The 22,569-nt window shown below is 42.1% G+C and overlaps 1 long non-coding RNA gene across 1 annotated transcript; it reads left to right on the top strand.

The window, feature by feature from the left end:
* The first annotated feature begins 6,908 nt into the window (after positions 1-6,908).
* On the top strand, positions 6,909-9,379 carry LOC115160982 (uncharacterized). The gene is made up of 4 exons (XR_003869161.1): positions 6,909-7,595; positions 7,848-7,970; positions 8,153-8,215; positions 8,460-9,379. It is a non-coding gene; the product is annotated as an uncharacterized LOC115160982 (long non-coding RNA).
* Positions 9,380-22,569: the final 13,190 nt, after the last annotated feature.

The raw sequence follows: 22,569 nt of genomic DNA, 5'->3' as shown, positions 1-22,569 counted from the left end.
AGGAGATTAACAGTGGCCTTCTAACCTCGTTCTGCAACTAAGTTTTCGTCTAGTAGCACTTTCTATATTTTATGGTGATCTACTGTGTTAACTATATCTCAGGAGGAATCTGCTCGATTGTCTTGGATACTAGTGTTCTATTTCCAGCAATCAGACACCAGAATGTTCAAACAGAACATTTGGAATTTATTGATCAGTTGTGACATCATAATTGGTTCACAATGAGACTTCTAGAATCTCACACTTATGTGGATGTTATGTCATAATAGACCATAATATACGGCCCAAAATGGTGAATGTTACCTACATGTGTTGAACTGCTTGCCCTCATCTCATATTTAAACATGCCACTTTCCTTTGAGGTGAAACATATTACTGAACTCTCTGAATTGTCAATTTAAAGACATTTTGCCAATTTATTTATGACTAAATTTAGCTAACATTAGATAATTAATCCAGAGATTCTTACCTTTGCCTCTGCAGTCTCGTCCAGATCATCATGGCATATGTAGTTCTTTGATAGCCACATTAGCAGGAAATTAGCATTTCATTTTTGGGGGTAAAATACAAGAAAATATTTAAATCTGATCAAATCAGTGAAAGTGATAATCCTAGTGAAAATGACTTCTTTCTATCACTTGACAGTTAGACGTGTGTAAAACGTAACAGTGTTGCATCAGCCAGGCATGCCTTCAACTTTGGTCATCAAAAACAGAAATTCCCCCTTCATTTGAGCCCTTCAAAAAAGAGGGGGGGACAATTTATTCTATTATTGGGAAATATATAGAGTTCAACTTATGATACAACTCAAGCAACAATTTAAAAAAAGCCTTACTCTCAAAACATCAAATGGAATGGATATGTAGGAAAATGGTGCCGACAGATAGGGCTGCCATGCTTCTAGCTTACAAGCATTTCGCTACACCCGCAATAACATCTGCTAAACACATATATGTGACAAATGCAATTTGATTTGAGCTGTTTGGTTTCCCGAAAACAGGTACGCACACACACAACACACTGTGACTTCAGTCCATTTTCCTATGAGCCTGTGATGCAGCCCACTGGACAGGCCAAGCAAGGTCTTTCTCTTCTTTGTGGCAGGAGTGTGTGTGTGTGTGTGTGTGTGTGTACTAGAGGTCGACCGATTATGATTTTTCACCGCCGATACCAATTATTGGAGGACCAAAAAAGCTGATACCGATTAATCTGCCGTTTTTTTTTTGTTGTAATAATGACAATTACAACAATACTGAATGAACACTTATTTTAACTTACCGTAATTTCCGGACTATTAAGCGCACCTGAATATAAGCCGCACCCACTGAATTTCTAAAAAAGTATTATTTTGAACATAAATAAGCCGCACATGTCTATAAGCCGCAGGTGCCTACCGGTACATTGAAACAAATGAACTTTACACAGGCTTTAACGAAACACGGCTTGTAACAAAAAATTACAAAATTTGCAGTAAGCTTTAGTTGTCTTTTTGCACCGTCTTATCATCGACTCATTAAGACCAAGCTCCCGTGCAGCAGCTCTATTTCCTTTTCCAACAGCCAGATCAATCGCCTTCAACTTGAAAGCTGCATCATATGCATTTCTCTGTGTCTTTGCCATGATGAAGGTGACAAAATGACTACCGTAATCAGAATGATGGGAAGTTTGAGAGCGCTCGATTTAATCTAAACAGTAAACAAAAAAGTTGTTTGACCTTAACCCATTCGGCAATTTCATTGGTCTAATGAAAGCTTCATGCCGCCAAAAAACTGAGCACATCACAGAATGTGTTTTTTTATTTATTTATTTGAAAGCGGGAAAAGTCCATATATTAGCCACGTCATTGTTTAAGCCGCGAGGTTCAAAGCTGGTAAAAAAGTTGTGGCTTATAGTCCGGAATTTACGGTAATATATACATCAATAAAATTAATTTAGCCTCATAAATAATGAAACATGTTCAATTTGGTTTAAATAATGCAAAAACAAAGTGTTGAAGAAGAAAGTAAAAGTGCAATACGTGCCATGTAAGAAAGCTAACGTTTAAGTGCCTTGTTCAGAACATGGGAACATATGAAAGCTGGTGGTTCCTTTTAACATGAGTCTTCAATATTCCCAGGTAAGAAGTTTTAGGTTGTAGTTATTATAGGAATTATAGGACTATTTCTCTCTATACGAGTTGTATTTCATATACCTTTGACTATTGGATGTTCTTATAGGCACTTTAGTATTGCCAGTGTAACAGTATAGCTTCTGTCCCTCTCCTCGCTCCTACCTGGGCTCAAACCAGGTACGCATCGACAACAGAACACCCTCGAAGCAGCGTTACCCATGTAGAGCAAGGGGAACAACTACTCCAAGTCTCAGAGCCAGTGACGTTTGAACCGCTATTAGCGCGCACCCGCTAACTAGCTAGCCATTTCACATCGGTTACACCAGCCTAATCTTGGGAGTTGATAGGCTTGAAGTCATAAACAGCGAAGAGCGAAGAGCTGCTGGCAAAACATACGGAAGTGCTGTTTGAATGAATGCTTACGAGCCTGCTGGTGCCTACCACCGCTCAGTCAGACTGCTCTATCAAATCATAGACTTAATTATAATATAATAAACACACAGAAATACGAGCCTTAGGTCATTAATATGGTCGAATCTGGAAACTATCATCTCGAAAACAAAACGTTTATTCTTTCAGTGAAATACGGAACCGGTCCGTATTTTATCTAACGGGTGGCATCCCTAAGTCTAAATATTCCTGTTACATTGCACAACCTTCAATGTTATGTCATAATTATGCAGAATTCTGGCAAATTAGTTCGCAACGAGCAAGGCGGCCCAAACTGTTGCATATACCCTGACTCTGCGTGCAATGAACGCAAGAGCAATGACACAATTTCATGTTAGCAGGCAATATTAACTAAATATGCAGGTTTAAAAATATATACTTGTGTATTGATTTTAAAGAATGGCATTGATGTTAATGGTTAGGTACATTGGTACAACGACAGTGCTTTTTTCGCAAATGCGCTTGTTGAATCTTCACCCGTTTGTCGAAGTAGGCTGTGATTCGATGAGAAATTAACAGGAGTGCAATGTAAGGCAGGTGGTTAGAGCGTTGGACTAGCAACCGGAAGGTTGCAAAAACAAATCCCCCCTGAACAAGGCAGTTAACCCCCGTTCCTAGGCCGTCATTGAAAATAAGAATGTGTTCTTAATCTGACTTGCTTAGTTAAATAAAGGTGTTTAAAATCTTTTTTTTATTTTTATAAATATACTGCTCAAAAAAATAAAGGGAACACTTAAACAACACATCCTAGATCTGAATGAAAGAAATAATCTTATTAAATACTTTTTTCTTTACATAGTTGAATGTGCTGACAACAAAATCACACAAAAAAAATCAATGAAAATCCAATTTATCAACCCATGGAGGTCTGGATTTGGAGTCACACTCAAAATTAAAGTGGAAAACCACACTACAGGCTGTTTTAAGGATGTAATGTCCTTAAAACAAGTCAAAAATGAGGCTCAGTAGTGTGTGTGGCCTCCACGTGCCTGTATGACCTCTCTACAACGCCTGGGCATGCTCCTGATGAGGTGGCGGATGGTCTCCTGAGGGATCTCCTCCCAGACCTGGACTAAAGCATCCGCCAACTCCTGGACAGCCTGTGGTGCAACGTGGCGTTGGTGGATGGTGCGAGACATGATGTCCCAGATGTGCTCAATTGGATTCAGGTCTGGGGAACGGGCGGGCCAGTCCATAGCATCAATGCCTTCCTCTTGCAGGAACTGCTGACACACTCCAGCCACATGAGGTGGCTGGAGTGTTTGTCTTGAATTAGGAGGAACCCAGGGCCAACCGCACCAGCATATGGACTCACAGGTATTTAACTAGGCAAGTCAGTTAAGAACAAATTCTTATTTTCAATGACGTCCTACGAACAGTGGGTAAACTGCCTTGTTCAGGGGCAGAACGACAGATTTGTACCTCGTCAGCTCGGGGATTTGAACTTGCAACTTTTCGGTTAATAGTCCAACACTCTAACCACTAGGCTACCCTGCCATCCATAACCTGACACAGACAAACAGTGTAAGACTGTCTGTCTATCTAGCTGGAGGCATAGGAAGCATTAGCCTGGTTACTACCAGACTGAATTCTCGCGAGCTCACTGTTTTACATTTGCCCGAAGTAGTTTACCCCCGTCCCTGCTAAGGCTTCTCATGCTGCTCAGTTCCCACACCGCATCTCATTTGAGATTCGGTCTGGTGTTAACCAGGATAAAGAAGCATAGGCCTACTTAAAATTAATACATTTGCTTACATGATCCAGTTCTCTGAAGCAGGGATACGCTTGAAGTATCTTGGTATAACTGTCCTGCTCCTTAGTAGCATCAGAGTCGATGAAGGCCCGTCTTGCTTGGAATTCAAGGTCCAGGAGCTGGGAAACATCCTTCTGGTTGGGTCTGGCCTTGGTATTGTACATATCCTGTAGAGTTTTATAATGTCTCGCCTGGTTCTGTAGGCCTCTCAGTAGTTTCTGATGCCAGAAAACATCACAAACCCGACCAATTAACATTTAAAAATGTAGACTGAAATTAAGACCAGTGATTCCGCTGGTACTACCCCCCCCAAACCTCTCATTCCACAGGAAACACTGAAGACTAAATAGTCACTTTGTTTCTAGTCCCTCATTTAGAGTAGTAGAAGTTGCATTTATACGGAAACACTATCCACTATTTCAATTTGTGTACTTACCACCCAACTGTTCAACCTCTGGGGTGCTGCATCTAGATAGTGAGGATCTCTCCAAGATCAGGGTTGAGGAGGTGGATTCATCAGTGGACATCTCCTGGCTGCTCTGAAATCTAAGGCTTCGTGGCCTCTTTCTTGAAAGGGTCGCTCCCTGCTTATTTTTGGGGGTTGTCACATTCCGAATCCTTTTCAAAAGCTGCTTCTTCACAGATTCCTAAAAAACAACAAAATTGTTTGTGTTATAAATCACATTAAACCGAATCCAGAAATTAAACGATACAAGCAGACACATGTTGCCCTGATTGATCTGGATGAAGCACATCCCTCCTATTTTGAGTGTCAGATGTTTACACTTTGGCTGCCAGGTATCCAACAGTGCTGTGTTTGGAAACATGTGTTGAATACCTGAGTAGTGACTTACCCACTCAGCTCCACTGGTTGTAGATCTGTCCCGCAGCATTGGGTAGTACTCTATGAGACGCTTCGCCATTACAGTGAGTTCACGGCTGCATGGATACTGGAAGTCATCCCCTGCCGCTCTCTTAATGGAAATCATGCTTGTTACTCTGTTCCTGATTAATCGACAGCGAAGATCTTTGGAAAGGATATAGTCTCTTTGTCCAGCACGCTGATTTTCAAAAAAGGAGCTTCTTGATTGCTCCAACTCTGTGTCTGTGTATAAGACATACTGTGGGCTGACAAGCTGTACGGTTCTGGTGGAACCATGTTGGTCTCTTGGGTTTGGAGAGGGGTGGGGGGATGGAGGGGACAGGAGGGTGGAGGAAGGGGGGGTGAAGAGTGGAAGGAGGTGGGAGTGGGGCTGAAATCACAGGTCCCAGAGGAGAGATGCCTAGTCCACACATTCTTCACCCTGTATAAGACATACATTTATTCTATAGTAATTATAAAGGCAAAGAACACCACACTGTAACAACAACCTAACAGCAAACACCAAAACAAGTACATCTGTAGATACCTGTATTGTAATGATTGCCAGGAAATGCTACTTTGATAACAGGAAACACTGTCTGCATGGTTAGATTAAATGTCTCCCAAATGTCAAAATCTAACATGACCTCATTTTCACCATGAGTAAATCTCCAAATGGTTCTCCTTCTGAAGAAGTGCTCTGGACCGGGAAAGAGACCATGTAAATCCTCCTTAGAGGCTGGGCAGCATGTCTGTGCTTATATTAGCAGCTGAAGAACACATTTAACCACATGGTAAATAGTTAAGTAAACGCAAAGTGTCAGGTTGATATAGGTTATGAGACATTAGCATACTGTCTTCCCTTTCCAGTTAATGCAGGAATGATTTACCAAGCTAGCTAATGTTAGCTAACAAAATGTGACTACCTGTATATCATTAACGTTGACGTCAATTACTTTAAACCAAAATATAGTGCAAGCTAATGAAACTAACGTTAACGCTAAATTGTCTCCCATATTGAAAACCTTAGTTAATCTTTGCTTGCCTAGCTAAGATTGTAGACAATGACTGACACCATCGATAATTTAGCTTCGCCGTCTTTGGCGCCATTTCTACTGATTTTCTATTGTCAATAGAAAGGGCACATTTACACCTCATTAACACTATTTCTGGCAATAAAGCACTCTCAATCTAACCAAAGTTAAAGTTTTTTCAACGAATGGCCGTTCGTGCAGTTATTAACTGCAAAAAGGCAACGTTACCTAGTTAAAATTAGCATGCTAACTTGGTTTGCCAACTTTCCAATTCAAATGAACGTTAGCTAACGTTAGCTTGCTAAGGAGAAAGGTAGACGGTATAAACAAATTAACATTACCTTTTAATACTGCGGATGATATATGGTCCATGCCTGGATATGTCATCCATTCCATCTTCATTCATGGTGTTGTTAGATGAATGAAAGATTTGGACCGTATTTGACTTTTTAGTTTTTTAGGCCTCCCTTATTTAGCTAGATAATGTGATGAACGTACGTCAGTTAAGCAATATCACACGAGAGGGAGTGCTGAATATCAGCACGGCTGTGATTCGGTCGCAGGTACGAGGCCGCAGGTGTAAGATAATATTCAGTATAACAGCACGACCTCGAGTGTGATATTGCTTTTATACAACACTTCTACAAGCGCAATTTCTTAGTTAACAGTAATACACGACAACAGATTATGATTTGTTTATTTATTTCCTCATTTATTTGGCTCCGCCAACACACATAGTTCCCCAACTGGTCTGGGACTGGACTGTTGCCAAGCAACACATATACATTTTCCTCCACACTAGCTTGATACTGCTACTTTGTGTAGGTCTACACGTTACCGTCCTCTCCTGACGACCATTCATCATTTAACTCAAATGTTATTTGTGGAAATATGTTCATATTTGCGGTGCGAAGTTTGTTACAATTTAAGATAGAGAACGATTGTTAATGTAATTAACGGTTATTAGAACACATGTAAAGCGGAGTGATACATGTATAGTTAAAAGTCCCAGTGGTGTTGTTCTCTACTCCAATAAATTACTTGGTTTTATTATAAATACTGAACATCATTTTCACTTCTTTCCGCCCTTTTCATCGAAAGCAGTGGGAACGTTTTACTTGCGTTTAGTAACGTTCAAGATGCTTTGACGGTGCGTTATCTGCTGCGTTTTTATTACTTTTTAATTGAAACTGTTATTGAGTCATATCAATAGATTTCACAGTCGCAGCCCTGATTTCTGGCTGCTCTGTGGTATTGACGGATGCACTGAGGAATATAGTGTACAATTCCTTCCATCATGTAAAGAGAAACCACCTTCAACACCTACTTGATTGCACCCGACCAGATGAACAGCCATCGGAGGAAAGCCAAGCACCACCGGAACAAGTATGTAGCTAGCTTGCATTTTTTTTGTTCTCTGGATTAAAAAAATAATTTAATTAACAGACGATACACGGACCAAAGTCATACTGTCCATTAGGCTATTCGATCATTTTAGCCATAATGACTCTTATGGCTAAAGCTGGGTTAATGTGAAATAATCGATGATAAATAGGAACAAAACACTTAAATAGCACTATTGGTGACACTAAATACAATTTCAAATAATCATCTGTTTCTTTGATGTGTGGTACACAGGACAACATTCAACCCGATAGTCTTCTAGCTAACTCCAGCATCACTGATCAGCAACTCCATACATCTGACTCAGATGATGGGCAAAGGGGCATTGACCAACATGGAGCTGTTACAGTGCAACAAGTAAGTTACTCCGTTGGTGGCAATCTACTGAAATTGACCATATTTTTTTAAGTACTTAGATTTACTAATAGCATTCATAGTCAGTCTTCACAACCACTTCTCCTGTCATAAACATTATACTTGTCATGAACTAGTAATGTCCAGCCTCAGGATACTACATTCAATGTCAACATTTATTTTAGAATCTGACAACACATGCCACTGCTTTTGTGATAAATACCAGAGCCAAGCATCGTCTCTCACAGGTAAGATGCTTTTTCTGAACAGAGCATTTGGTTTGTTACATTATGCAGAGCATTTTGTAGTGGTTCAGTGATGGTTGAGTATATTCTCAGTGCTAGGTTGTCTACCTTACTATTGTTGATCCCTTATGTCCTTATGTTAATGAATATGTCATAAGAAAATGTGAATATCATAGGTATACATGATGGTGTGTTCCAACCTCCATGATTGATGACATCCCCACCTCTCTCACTGTCTCATTTTCAGAAAGGTGTGAATGATATTGTTGCTGGGGTACAGCAGTATCAATCATCACTATTGGACAACCTCAGGAAGCAGATGGAGGCAGTGCTAAAGAAGCATTCAGGAAGCACATCAGGTCAACTTGAAAAAGATGCAATGGATATATTTGACAATTTCATTGAAACTTTTGCTGGCGTTGCAACAACATTTAGACAGGACAGTGTTATTAAGAAGCTGTTTGGACGCAGAGGAAATTCCAATTGCTGGAACCATATGCAGGATGAAATGTGGAGGATCAAAAGACATTTTCATCAAAGACAAATTATTTTATTATGTACCATTAGTCAAAAGTCTAGAGCAGTTCTTATCACACCCAACGATTTTGTCTATGGTTGAAAAGGGACCCCAGATGTGCAGGGCAAGTTTTTTTCATGACATTGTTGATGATGCTCTTCTAAAATCACATCCCTTATTTTCAGAGAAACCAAATGCATTGCAGATTGTTCTGTACACGGATGAAATAGAGATCTGTAATCCACTAGGATCCTTTGCATCAAAAAACAAGTTGTTAATGGTGTACTACACCCTAGGAAATATAAATCCAAAATACAGGTCTAAACTGGCTGCTATCAGGCTACTTGCCATGGCTAGATCAGCAGACCTCCGTCAATCTGGTGTAGATGTAATATTGAATAGAATCATGGAAGACATGGATGCATTCATTGTACAGTGGAGTTAAAATGCTAACTATTAACGGCGAGAAAACGATATATGGTGCCATGGTCTCTCTGTCTGGAGACACCCTGGCACAACATGAACTAGCAGGGTTCAGAGGGTGTGGGCTTTGCCTACAGTAAGTGCAGACACTGAGTGTTCTTTTGAGGACATGCAGTCACACTTCAATGAGGATGCATATACTGAAAGGACATTGGAGAAGCATGTCAGACAGTGTGATGAAATAGAAAAGGCACAGACTGACTTGCTTCGCAACAGCCTGAGAACAACATATGGGATCAATAGAAGGAGCAAGTTAGTTGAATTCTCAGCCTTTGATATCATACAACAAACTCCGCAAGACATTATGCATGTAATTCTGGAGGGCATAGCCCCAATGTATTTTGAATCGTCTTGTGGTGTCAGGACAGATTGATCTGGACTCAGTGAATTCTGCTATTCTTGGTTTCCCTTATTCCCCTCTAGATGTTAGCGATCGGCCATCCCCAATTTCTGTTAGTACATTAACGTCGAGTGATGGAAAACTAAAACAGTCATCTGGGCAAATGCTTGTCCTGCTAAGGATATTGCCATTCGTTTTGGAGAGTTTGGAAGTCAATGCATATATACGACTGACAATTGAGCTAATAGAGATTGTACAGATAGTATTTGCACCTGTTCTTTCCATTGTGACCGTGTCTAGGTTGAAGTTACTCATTGTAAATCATTTGAAGCATTGGAAGTAGCTTTTTCCAGACCGCAATGTTACACCTAAACAGCATTATATGATACATTTGCCATCACAGATAGTCATTGGGTCCAATGGTTAGACATATGTGTCTGCGGTTCGAGTCTAAACATTGTTTCTTTAAACAATGGGCTTCCAAGCTCAATGTAAAAAAATATTTGCAAGTCTTTGATCAATCAGAACCAAATATATGAAAGCTGCCAAAATGTTGACAGTTCAATGCACCCCGTTTTTTCAAATGAAAGGGAGATGGGACCTGTATCAGAGGTAAAGATCTACAATATTTACGTGGAAAATTGAGGGACTTCCTAGGTTTCAATGAAGTAAACCATGCTGTATCACTCAAATGGCTTGTAATCAATTCAAATAAAATACATAACTCAGAAGTCCATGATCTTTGCCAAAGTACTGAATGGTAATATGCCAGAATTTGGACTGGTCAAAAACATATTTCTTGTTGATTCTAGGCTTTATTTTTTGGAATATCAACCATTTCAAACTATACGCTTTGATAGAAACATCATGGCTTATCAAGTTGAGGTCCCACACTTTGCACAGGCCACTGAGTTAGTGGATGCTGAAAAGCTGGTTGGTTTTACCTCTCATTACACAATTAGCAACAAGAGCCAAACTTATGTACAAGTCAAATACCATCTTGGGGAAGTAATAGAATTGTACAACAGTTCAAATGACTCAGTGTGTTCCCCAGATATGAAAAGTGTACTGTCTTTGTTCTGGACTGTATTTTGTATACATGATTGCTGTGTGTAAGATTGACAAAGCAGTGAATTCCATTTGGTCATTGTCTGTTCTTAATATGTTGACACGATTGTCGTAGTGATGAGACCAAAACGCAGCAGGTATGTGTATACTCATCTTTATTATGAGGAAAGAAGGCAAACCCAAAATAAACACGTATACAAAAAGAAACACACCGACAATAAACAGTCCTGTAAGGCTTGACGCTATACACGGAACAATCTCCCACAAATCACAAACACACCCTAATATATGGGACTCTCAATCAAAGGCAAATAGACAACACCTGCCTTCAACTGAGAGTCCCAACCCCAATTAATCAAACATAGAAACTGGCACACTAGACTAAACATAGAATACATGAAAATCAAACATTGCCCAAACACCCCGGAATACTTAAATCAAATGCCCCTTCAACAAACACACCACCCCGAACCACATAAAACGAATACCCTCTGCCACGTCCTGGCCAAACTACAATAACAATTAACCCTTATACTGGCCAGGACGTGACATATGTGAAGAGATGAAAAGGATAAGATGCTTGAAATAAGAAATTCTGACTTTGACAAAGCAGTTTTGTACTTCTCAGTGTTGATGAAACAGCTTTATAATTCTGGTAATTCTAGTTTTGAGCATTAAGTTACTCAGAACCAGTAACACAATCTCAGTAACAAGTTATATTATCTTAAGATAATTAAGGACAAAAAAGCTTGAAACAAGTGAAATGCTCCAACATAAAAACTGGCTGATAAGAAATATCTTGTCAGACAAAAAACAAGCATATATTGCCTTGATTTAAGATATTTAATTTTACTTAGATTTTAATTTTTGCAGTGTATATGGAGACAAACAAACCTTTTTTAATGAAAAAAAGAGTGAACTATTTTCCAATGCTCATCAGACTGGCCCAAGCCAACCCCAGTGAATAGGCCATGTTGTATATGGTACATTCCACTCTCCCTTTCTTCTTATGTGTGTAGGAGCTACCACTGTACTGTACAGGGGGCCTGCGCTTCTTCTGGGACAACAAGTTTGACCATGCCATGGTGGCCTTCCTGGACTGTGTGCAGCGGTTCAAGGAGGAGGTGGAAAAGGGAGACACGGGATTCTGCCTGCCCTACAGGTCAGTCAACTAGTCTAGCAGACATCATTCAATTATAATTGTAATCATCTATGGATTACGCTGAGAGACCAAGGATTAAGCTGTCAAAAGCTGACCAACTTCAGTTAATTGTGTAAATTTGGTAAGTTATACAACTCAATTAATTAGTATATCTTTATTCATTTTTCCAAATCATAAAAAATCACTCCTTTTCCTATTCAGATTTGACAAATGCATTCCCTTGTTTCTTAATATTTCATTTATTCTACTTTCCTGCACTAGTAACACATCTGCAGAATGATTCAGATGAGTATTTGGATTTGATTTTATTGAGGTGTTTTATACAGGTGTTTCTGTAGATTTGAGGAACTGCTGAACACTGTTGGTTTAGACGTTTCTGGATACAATACTGCCTCCTAGTAGTACTGCCTCTTATTGGAACCCTCACAGATTCCAAGGTAGAAGTCCTCATTTGGGCAGCTGGTGGTTTATCAGTCACTGCATGTCTGTCTGTTCAATACAAAATACAAAAGAGCGACAGACTCAGGTCCCTTGGTGCATCACACCACGGATCGCTTCACGTAGCCAGCCAGTACAGTGCCTTTGAGACGGTGCTTGGTGGAGTCATAGACCCCCCATCTAGAGCTCTTGGAGGAGAGCTTGGCACAGATCTCGCTGTGTTTCTCCAGGCGACTAGGATCAAAGCACCGGCCGCAGTGCTCACACTGCTTCAGCTTGGAGTTGGCTGCACTCATCCCAAATCGACGTTTCAACACCACCTGAATGAATGGATGTTATCAGATGGGCCAAATAAGGGGCAGCTGGGCAACAAAGACAAGATATACAACATGTACAAACCAGATGAGGCTGGTGGGAGGAGCTCATTGTAATGGGCTCATTGTAATGGCTGGAATAGAATAAAAGGAACGGTATCACACACATCAATCACATGGAAACCTCGTTTGATTCCGATCAATTCATTTCATTCCAGCCATTACAACGATCCTATCCTCCTATAACTCCTCCCATCAGCCTCCTCTGATACAAACACACGTGATCACCAACACTACACTAGATCAACAGTTAGCATGGCTTTGGAATGTCAAGCTACTTTACCTGTCTGTCCTCCTTTTTGTCTTCCATGTTCAAACCCTTCTTGACTTCCTTTGGCTTGCTCACAGTGTATCTTGTGGCTGTCTGCTTTAGCTTACTTGCCACACTGCTTACTTCTCCATTTCTCCTCACCTCTTTAATCCTTTCTTCCTCTTCTTCCTCTTCTTCGTTATCTCTTATCATCTCCCATAGGTCAGAATCCACCTTCATCAGGCAGATCTCCTGGATGAACTTCTCCACCTTTTTTCTCAACCGCACTTTCGCGTTTTTCTCCTCCAAAGCCTGAGCATCCATCTTGGCCCCACTTTTAATCAGTTTCAATTCTTGGGTGACACTGATCAGCTTGGCCTTCATATATGCCATCACCTGCTCAGCCTCTGAGTTAAAGACGTCCCATACCATCTCATCGGGGCATGGCGGTAGATCCTGTACAGTTAGTGTCTGAGTCTTGAACTGAATGTGTTTCTTCACAACCTGCCTTCTGTACTTTGAAGCAGCAGGACGAGGGCTGCCCTCTGGTCTGACTGGCTGGAATGGCTTCTTCTTGGCATCACTGTTTGGCACAGTGACTCTGGCTCTAATGGGAGGCAGTGGCATCTTGGCGACCATATTGGCTCCATGGACTGCCTTCATTGGCTTGGCACTATGGAGGTAGATGTCTTTCACCACGTAGGTTTGATCCCTCTTGGTACGGATGGGTTGCAGTGGCTTCCGGATGGAAGGAACAGTAGCCTTCCCTGACTGCTGAGATGTTGGAGCTACATGCAGTCCTTGACTCTTCCCATTGCAGATGGACCTCTTCTTCTGCAGTACTGGGATTCTGGAGGGAGGATGTGGTTTCTTTTCCACAGCCTTCAAACTGGCAAGTCGCTGCAGTGCACCCTTTCTTTCTTCAGTCAACTCCAGTACTGGGATTCTGGAGGTGTTAAAACTGTTTTGTTTGAGCGCTAGAAGCTTCTCAGTGGTCTTGGGTTGAGATGGCAGGGCAGGCTGAACAGAGTTGCTACTGGCAGCTCCAAGGTTCCCTGTTAAAGCATTATATTCCATTAGCGGCTGCAAGAATCTCCTCATCATCAAGGAGATTGACAGTGGCCTTCTTCTAACCTCGTTCTACAACTAAGTTGTAGTCTAGTAGCCCTTTCTATATTTTATGGTGATCTACTGTGTTAACTATATCTCAGGAGGAATCTGCTAGATTGTCTTGGATACTAGTGTTCTATTTTCAGCAATCAGACGCCAGAATGTTCAAACAGAACATTTGGAATTTATTGATCAGTTGTGACATCATAATTGGTTCACAAATAATGAGACTTCTGGAATCTCACACACTTATGTGGATGTGATGTCATAATAGATCATAATATACAGCCCAAAATGGTAAATGTGACCTACCTGTGTTGAACTGCTTGCCCTCATCTCATATTTAAACATGCCACTTTTCTTTGAGGTGAAACATATTACTGAACTCTGAATTGTCAATTTAAAGACATTTTGCCAATTTATTAATGACTATATTTAGCTAACATAGTTAGTTCTTACCTTTGCCTCAGCAGTCGCGTCCAGATCATCATGGCGTTTGTAGTTCTTTATGATAGCCACATTAGCAGCTAATTAGCATTTCATTTTTGGGGGCTAAATGCAAGTGACTAAATTGATAAGTAACCTTGTCCTACAGATATTTACACGGTTATTGAAACATCACACAAGGGTAAACCTTCATGAAACACATCCCTTATTTTAAGTGTTTCTAAAATGTCCTATGGTGGAAAGACGGTTGGAACCATTTCTTGTTTGACCGCTATGTATTATGGGTATTATGACTCATACTGTGGTACTCTATTGTACTTACACAAATAACTGGAGTTGGTCAGCTTTTGACAGCTTAATCCTTTGTCTCTGCACGATCATTTGCCTCCAACTAGTCACTAGCATGAGAAATCTGCAGATGATTTTGTCCTAGCATACTGGCCTTAGATAAAAAAAAACAATGCTCTCCTTGCTTCCCCATGATGTTTTGAGAGGGTGGGGAGAAGACTGGAGGAAGGACTTTTGAGATTCACCACTGGTGTGAGTTCCAATCGAAGAAGTCTTGTTTCCTTGTTTGATTTCTATATTGACCATTTGAAAGGACAAGATTAACAACTGTTAAATTATAAACATTCAAGTCCACCTAGACTTGTAGGTGTTATGAAGGTAGATATCTGAGACGTTTGGAGCACATTCCAGGATTGAGTCCTAATAGTAGCTAAGTGGCTTCTGGTTGTGTCTTTTCCTTCATATGCACATATCTTATGACACTGGATAGGTGAAAGCTGTTGTTTCCAATTGACCTGTTCAATTCTTAAAGATCAGTACACATGAAGGGAAGGAGAGAAGGACACGTTGAACTACTGAGATGCAGCACTGGAATGGGTTCTTATGTATCACATGCTTCTTACTTTGCTCCAGAAGCAAAACTGGAGAGTCACAAATCTGTTTTTCCTGCCTATTTTTCTTCAATTGGTTTGTAATTTTGTGGTTCAACTACACTCTAGCCACAGAATAATGTACATTTATGTTTTAATAGTTTTTCTTTTACTGTGCTGACAAGGTAAAGATGGTTTAAGTTCACCATGCGTTGGAACAGCATTGGAACGTTTGCCTTGTCTGTTCTGTCTCCCCACTCGCAGGGTGCACCAAGTGTCTACCGAAAGCTTTGGCGTCAGGATTATGCTGTGCTTTTGTTCATTGGTAAATTCAACAAGGCAATCCTTTTACTACAAGTGACTTCTTGGTGTGGATATAAATGTAGACAAGGAGGCTTGTGGCAGTATTTAATGCCCATATCACTGTATGATTTGGTTTTTCAGGTTCATTACATATGAACATTCCAATAATGGACCCACACAGAACGTCTTATGTAAAAGGATATTTCCAATTCTAACATTTGTATAAAAAAGGTCATCAAAATGTATAGACAGATTTATTGATTACGTAAGTATTCAACCTCATGAGTCAATACATGTTAAAATCACCTTTGGCAGCGATTACAGCTGAGAATCCTTCTGGGTAAGTCTCTAAATGCTTTGCACACCAGGATTGCATGTTAGTCTTCAAGCTCTGTCAAGTTGGTTGTTGATCATTGCTACAAAGCCATTTAAATCTTGCCATAGAATTTCAAGCCAATTTAAGTCAAAACTAACTAGGGCGCTCTGGAACATTCAATGTTGTCTTGGTAAGCAACTCTAGTGTATATTTGGCCTTGTGTTTTAGGTCATTGTTCTGCTAAAAGTTGAATATCTCCCGGTGTCTGTAAAGCAGACTGAACCAGGTTTTCCTCTAGGATTTTGTCATGGGCGTCGTAAGGTTTGGACCAAGGCGCAGCGGGTAAAGTGCTCATCTTCTTAATTAATTTAAAGTAACGTGAACACTTAAACAAAATAAGCACTGGAGGTCTGATGCGTGGGGCTGGCTTTGGAGGCGCCAGACTATTAACACGCACCTAAAGGCTCGTGCGGAGAACAGGAACAGGGTACACTGGGCCGAGGAGACGCACTGGAGACTAGATCCGTTGTGCCGGCACACTTCTTCCTGGCTGCCGGCCAACTCTCGCCCGGCAAGTTATTGGCCGTACCGGACTGTGCGTGCGTATGGGCGACACCGTGCGCATTTCTGCATAACAATGTGCTTGCTTGATCCGTCGCTCTCCATAATAAGTCGGGGAGTTGGCTCAGGTCTCCACTCTGACTCTGCCCAACTCCCCGTGTGCCATGCCTCTCGGCCTCATGTTGCTCCCTTACTTTCCTGTCCCAGAAACGTCGTTCTGCCTTTGCTGCCTCCAATCCCTCCTTCGGTCGCCGGTACTCCCCAGCCTGGCTCCATGGACCCTTGCCATCAAGGATTTCCTCCCACGTCCATGACTCCAAATACTTCTCCTGCCGCTCCTTCTTCCGCTGCTTGGTCCTTTGGTGGTGGGTGGTTCTGTCATGGGCGTCGTAAGGATTGGACCAAGGCGCAGCGGGTAAAGTGCTCATATTCTTAATTTATTTAAAGTAACCTGAACACTTAAACAAAATAAACAAACGACGATAACAGTTCCATAAGGCACACAGGCTATACAGAAAATAACCACCCACAAAACACAAGTGAAAACAAACCCAACTAAATATGGCCTCCAATTAGAGACAACGACAACCAGCTGCCTCTAATTTGAGGTCATTGCCAAAAACCCAACATAGAAATAGAAAACTAGATATACACATAGAAATAGAAAATATAGAACATAAACCAAAAACACTGAAACACACAAACACCCCCTGCCACGCCCTGACCAAACTACAATGACTTTAACATTCACATGGAAAAGTCCACAGACCCACTCCAAAAGGCTTTCGGAGCCATCATCGACTCAGTGGGTTTTGTCCAACATGTCTCTGGACCTACTCACTGCCACAGTCATACTCTGGACCTAGTTTTGTCCCATGGAATAAATGTTGTGGATCTTAATGTTTTTCCTCATAATCCTGGATTATCGGACCACCATTTTATTGCGTTTGCAATTGCAACAAATAATCTGCTCAGACCCCAACCAAGGAGCATTAAAAGTCGTGCTATAAATTCTCAGACAACCCAAAGATTCCTTGATGCCCTTCCAGACTCCCTCTGCCTACCCAAGGACGTCAGAGGACAACAATCAGTTAACCACCTAACCGAGGAACTCAATTTAACCTTGCGCAATACCCTAGATGCAGTTGCACCCCTAAAAACTAAAAACATCTGTCATAAGAAACTAGCTCCCTGGTATACAGAAAATACACGAGCTCTGAAGCAAGCTTCCAGAAAATTGGAACGGAAATGGCGCCACACCAAACTGGAAGTCTTCCGACTAGCTTGGAAAGACAGTACTGTGCAGTATCGAAGAGCCCTCACTGCTGCTCGATCATCCTATTTTTCCAACTTAATTGAGGAAAATAAGAACAATCCGAAATGTCTTTTTGATACTGTCGCAAAGCTAACTAAAAAGCAGCATTCGCAAATGGAGGATGGCTTTCACTTCAGCAGTAATAAATGTATGAACTTCTTTGAGGAAAAGATCATGATCATTAGAAAGCAAATTACGGACTCCTCTTTAAATCTGGGTATTCCTCCAAAGCTCCATTGTCCTGAGTCTGCACAACTCTGCCAGGACCTAGGATCAAGGGAGATACTAAAGTGTTTTAGTACTATATCTCTTGACACAATGATGAAAATAATCATGGCCTCCAAACCCTCAAGCTGCATACTGGACCCTATTCCAACTAAACTACTGAAAGAGCTGCTTCCTGTGCTTGGCCCTCCTATGTTGAACATAATAAACGGCTCTCTATCCACCGGATGTGTACCAAGCTCACTAAAAGTGGCAGTAATAAAGCCTCTCTTGAAAAAGCCGAATCTTGACCCAGAAATTATAAAAAACGATCGGCCTATATCGAATCTTCCATTCCTCTCAAAACATTTTGAAAAAGCTGTTGCGCAGCAACTCACTGCCTTCCTGAAGACAAACAATGTATACGAAACGCTTCAGTCTGGTTTTAGACCCCATCATAGCACTGAGACTGCACTTGTGAAGGTGGTAAATGACCTTTTAATGACGTCAGACCGAGGCTCTGCATCTGTCCTCGTGCTCCTAGATCTTAGTGCTGCTGTTGATACCATCGACCACCACATTCTTTTGGAGAGATTGGAAACCCAAATTGGTCTACATGGACAAGTTCTGGCCTGGTTTAGATCTTATCTGTCGGAAAGATATCAGTTTGTCTCTGTGAATGGTTTGTCCTCTGACAAATCAATTGTAAATTTCTGTGTTCCTCAAGGTTCTGTTTTAGGACCACTATTGTTTTCACTATATATTTTACCTCTTGGGGATGTCATTAGAAAACATAATGTTAAATTTCACTGCTATGCAGACGACACACAGCTGTACATTTCAATGAAACATGGTGAAGCCCCAAAACTGCCCTCGCTAGAAGCCTGTGTTTCAGACATAAAGAAGTGGATGGCTGCAAACTTTCTACTTTTAAACTTGGACAAAACAGAGATGCTTGTTCTAGGTCCCAAGAAACAAAGAGATCTTCTGTTGAATCTGACAATTAATCTGGATGGTTGTACAGTCGTCTCAAATAAAACTGTGAAGGACCTCGGCGTTACTCTGGACCCTGATCTCTCTTTTGAAGAACATATCAAGACTGTTTCAAGGACAGCTTTTTTCCATCTACGTAACATTGCAAAAATCAGAAACTTTCTGTCCAAAAAGGATGCAGAAAAATGTATCCATGCTTTTGTTACTTCTAGGCTGGACTACTGCAATGCTCTACTTTCCGGCTACCCGGATAAAGCACTAAACAAACTTCAGTTAGTGCTAAATACGGCTGCTAGAATCCTGACTAGAACCAAAAAATTGGATCATATTACTCCAGTGCTAGCCTCCCTACACTGGCTTCCTGTTAAGGCAAGGGCTGATTTCAAGGTTTTACTGCTAACTTACAAAGCATTACATGGGCTTGCTCCTACCTATCTTTCCGATTTGGTCCTGCCGTACATACCTACACGTATGCTACGGTCACAAGACGCAGGCCTCCTAATTGTCCCTAGAATTTCTAAGCAAACGGCTTTCTCCTATAGAGCTCCATTTTTATGGAATGGTCTGCCTACCCATGTGAGAGACGCAGACTCAGTCTCAACCTTTAAGTCTTTACTGAAGACTTATCTCTTCAGTAGGTCCTATGATTAAGTATAGTCTGGCCCAGGAGTGTGAAGGTGAACGGAAAGGCTGGAGCAACAAACCGCCCTTGCTGTCTCTGCCTTGCCGGTTCCCCTCTCTCCACTGGGATTCTCTGCCTCTAACCCTATTACAGGGGCTGAGTCACTGGCTTACTGGTGTTCTTCCATGCCGTACATGGGAGGGGTGCGTCACTTGAGTGGGTTGAGTCACTGACGTGGTCTTCCTGTCTGGGTTGGCGCCCCCCCCCCCCTTGGGTTGTGCCGTGGCGGAGATCTTTGTGGGCTATACTCGGCCTTGTCTTAGGACGGTAAGTTGGTGGTTGGAGACATCCCTCTAGTGGTGTGGGGGCTGTGCTTTGGCAAAGTGGGTGGGGTTATATCCCGCCTGTTTGGCCCTGTCCGTGGGTATCATCGGATGGGGCCACAGTGTCTTCTGATCCCTCCTGTCTCAGCCTCCAGTATTTATGCTGCAGTAGTTTATGTGTCAGGGGGCTAGGGTCAGTCTGTTACATCTGGAGTATTTCTCTTGTCTTATCCGGTGTCCTGTGTGAATTTAATATGCTCTCTCTAATTCTCTCTTTCTCTCTTTCTTTCTTTCTCTCGGAGGACCTGAGCCCTAGGACCATGCCTCAGGACTACCTGGCATGATGACTCCTTGCTGTCCCCAGTCCACCTGGCCATGCTGCTGCTCCAGTTTCAACTGTTCTGCCTGCGGCTATGGAACCCTGACCCGTTCACCGGACGTGCTTGTTGCGCCCTCGACAACTACTATGATTATTATTATTTGACCATGCTGGTCATTTATGAACATTTTAACATCTTGACCATGTTCTGTTATAATATCCACCCGGCACAGCCAGAAGAGGACTGGCCACCCCTCATAGCCTGGTTCCTCTCTAGGTTTCTTCCTAGGTTTTTGGCCTTTCTAGGGAGTTTTTCCTAGCCACCGTGCTTCTTTCACATGCATTGCTTGCTGTTTGGGGTTTTAGGCTGGGTTTCTGTACAGCACTTTGAGATATCAGCTGATGTACGAAGGGCTATATAAAGACATTTGATTTGATTTGACAAATAACCCCTTTCACTGGTAAGGACGTGACAGATTTTGCCTGTGCTTAGCGCTATTCTGTTTATTTTCATCATAAACATCCTTGCCGATGACAGGCATGTAGGCACCACCGTGCTTGAAAATGTGAAGAGTGGTACTCAGTTATTTGTTGTTGGATTTGCTCCAAATATAACACTTTCTATTCAGGACATAAAGTTAATTTCATTGCCAAATTTTTTTCAGTATTACTTGTGTCTTATTGCAACCAGGATGCATGTTTTGGAGTATTATTATTCTGTACAAACTTCCTTTTCACTATGTCGTTTAGGTTAGTATTGTGGAGTAACTACAATGTAGTTGATCCATCCAAAGTTTTCTATCACTGTCACAGGCATCGATGAACGGTGACCAAAATGCAGCGGGTATAGTGCTCATCTTTCTTCTTTGTTTAGAAAAGAACAATCAAAACCAAATAAACAGACGACGAAACAGTTCCATAAGGCACACAGGCTATTCAGAAAATAACCACCCACACAACCCAAAGGAAAACAGGCTGCCTAAGTATGGCTTCCAATCAAATCAAAATCAAATTTATTTATATAGCCCTTCTTACATCAGCTGATATCTCAAAGTGCTGTATAGAAACCCAGCCTAAAACCCCAAACAGCAAGCAATGCAGGTGTAGAAGCACGGTGGCTAGGAAAAACTCCCTAGAAAGGCCAAAACCTAGGAAGAAACCTAGAGAGGAACCAGGCTATGAGGGGTGGCCAGTCCTCTTCTGGCTGTGCCGGGTGGAGATTATAACAGCACCTGGCCTAGATGTTCAAATGTTCATAAATGACCAGCATTGTCAAATAATAATAATCACAGTAGTTGTCGAGGGTGCAGCAAGTCAGTAACACAAGAGTAAGTGTCAGTTGGCTTTTTCATAGCCGATCTTTGAGAGTATCTCTACCGCTCCTGCTGTCTCTAGAGAGTTGAAAACAGCAGGTCTGGGACAGGTAGCACGTCCGGTGAATAGGTCAGGGTTCCAGCAGGTCTGGGACAACAGGTCTGGGACAGGTAACACGTCCGGTGACCAGGTCAGGGTTCCATAGCTGCAGGCAGAACAGTTGGAATTGGAGCAGCAGCACGGCCAGGTGAACTGGGGACAGCAAGGGGTCATCAAGCCAGGTAGTCCTGAGGCATGGTCCTAGGGCTCAGGTCCTCTGAGAGAGAGAGAAAGAAAGAAAGAGAAAGAGAGAATTAGAGAGAGCATATTTAAATTCACACAGGACACCGGAAAAGACAAGAGAAATACTCCAGATGTGACAGACTGACCCTAGCCCCCCGACACATAAACTACTGCAGCATAAATACTGGAGGCTGAGACAGGAGGGGTCAGGAGACACTGTGGCCCCATCCGATGAAACCTCCGGACAGGGCCAAACAGGTAGGATATAACCCCACCCACTTTGCCAAAGCACAGCCTCCACACCACTGGAGGGATATCTCCAACCACCAACATACCATCCCGGGACAAGGCCGAGTATAGCCCACAAAGATCTCCGCCACGGCACAGCCCAAGGGGGGGCAGCAACCCAGACAGGAAGACCACGTTACTGACTCAACCCACTCAAGTGACGCACCCCTCCCAGGGACGGCATGGAAGAACACCAGTAAGCCAGTGACTCAGCCCCCGTAATAGGGGTAGAGGCAGAGAATCCCAGTGGAAAGAGGGGAAACCGGCCAGGCAGAGACAGCAAGGGCGGTTCGTTGCTCCAGCCTTTCCGTTCACCTTCACACCCCTGGGCCAGACACACTTAATCATAGGACCTACTGAAGAGATGTGTCTTCAGTAAAGACTTAAAGGTTGAGACTGAGTCTGCGTCTCTCACATGGGTAGGCAGACTATTCCATAAAAATGGAGCTC

Source organism: Salmo trutta, chromosome 2 (assembly GCF_901001165.1).
Source record: "Salmo trutta chromosome 2, fSalTru1.1, whole genome shotgun sequence".
NCBI lineage: Eukaryota > Metazoa > Chordata > Actinopteri > Salmoniformes > Salmonidae > Salmo > Salmo trutta.
This window is presented reverse-complemented; position numbering and strand designations above follow the sequence as displayed.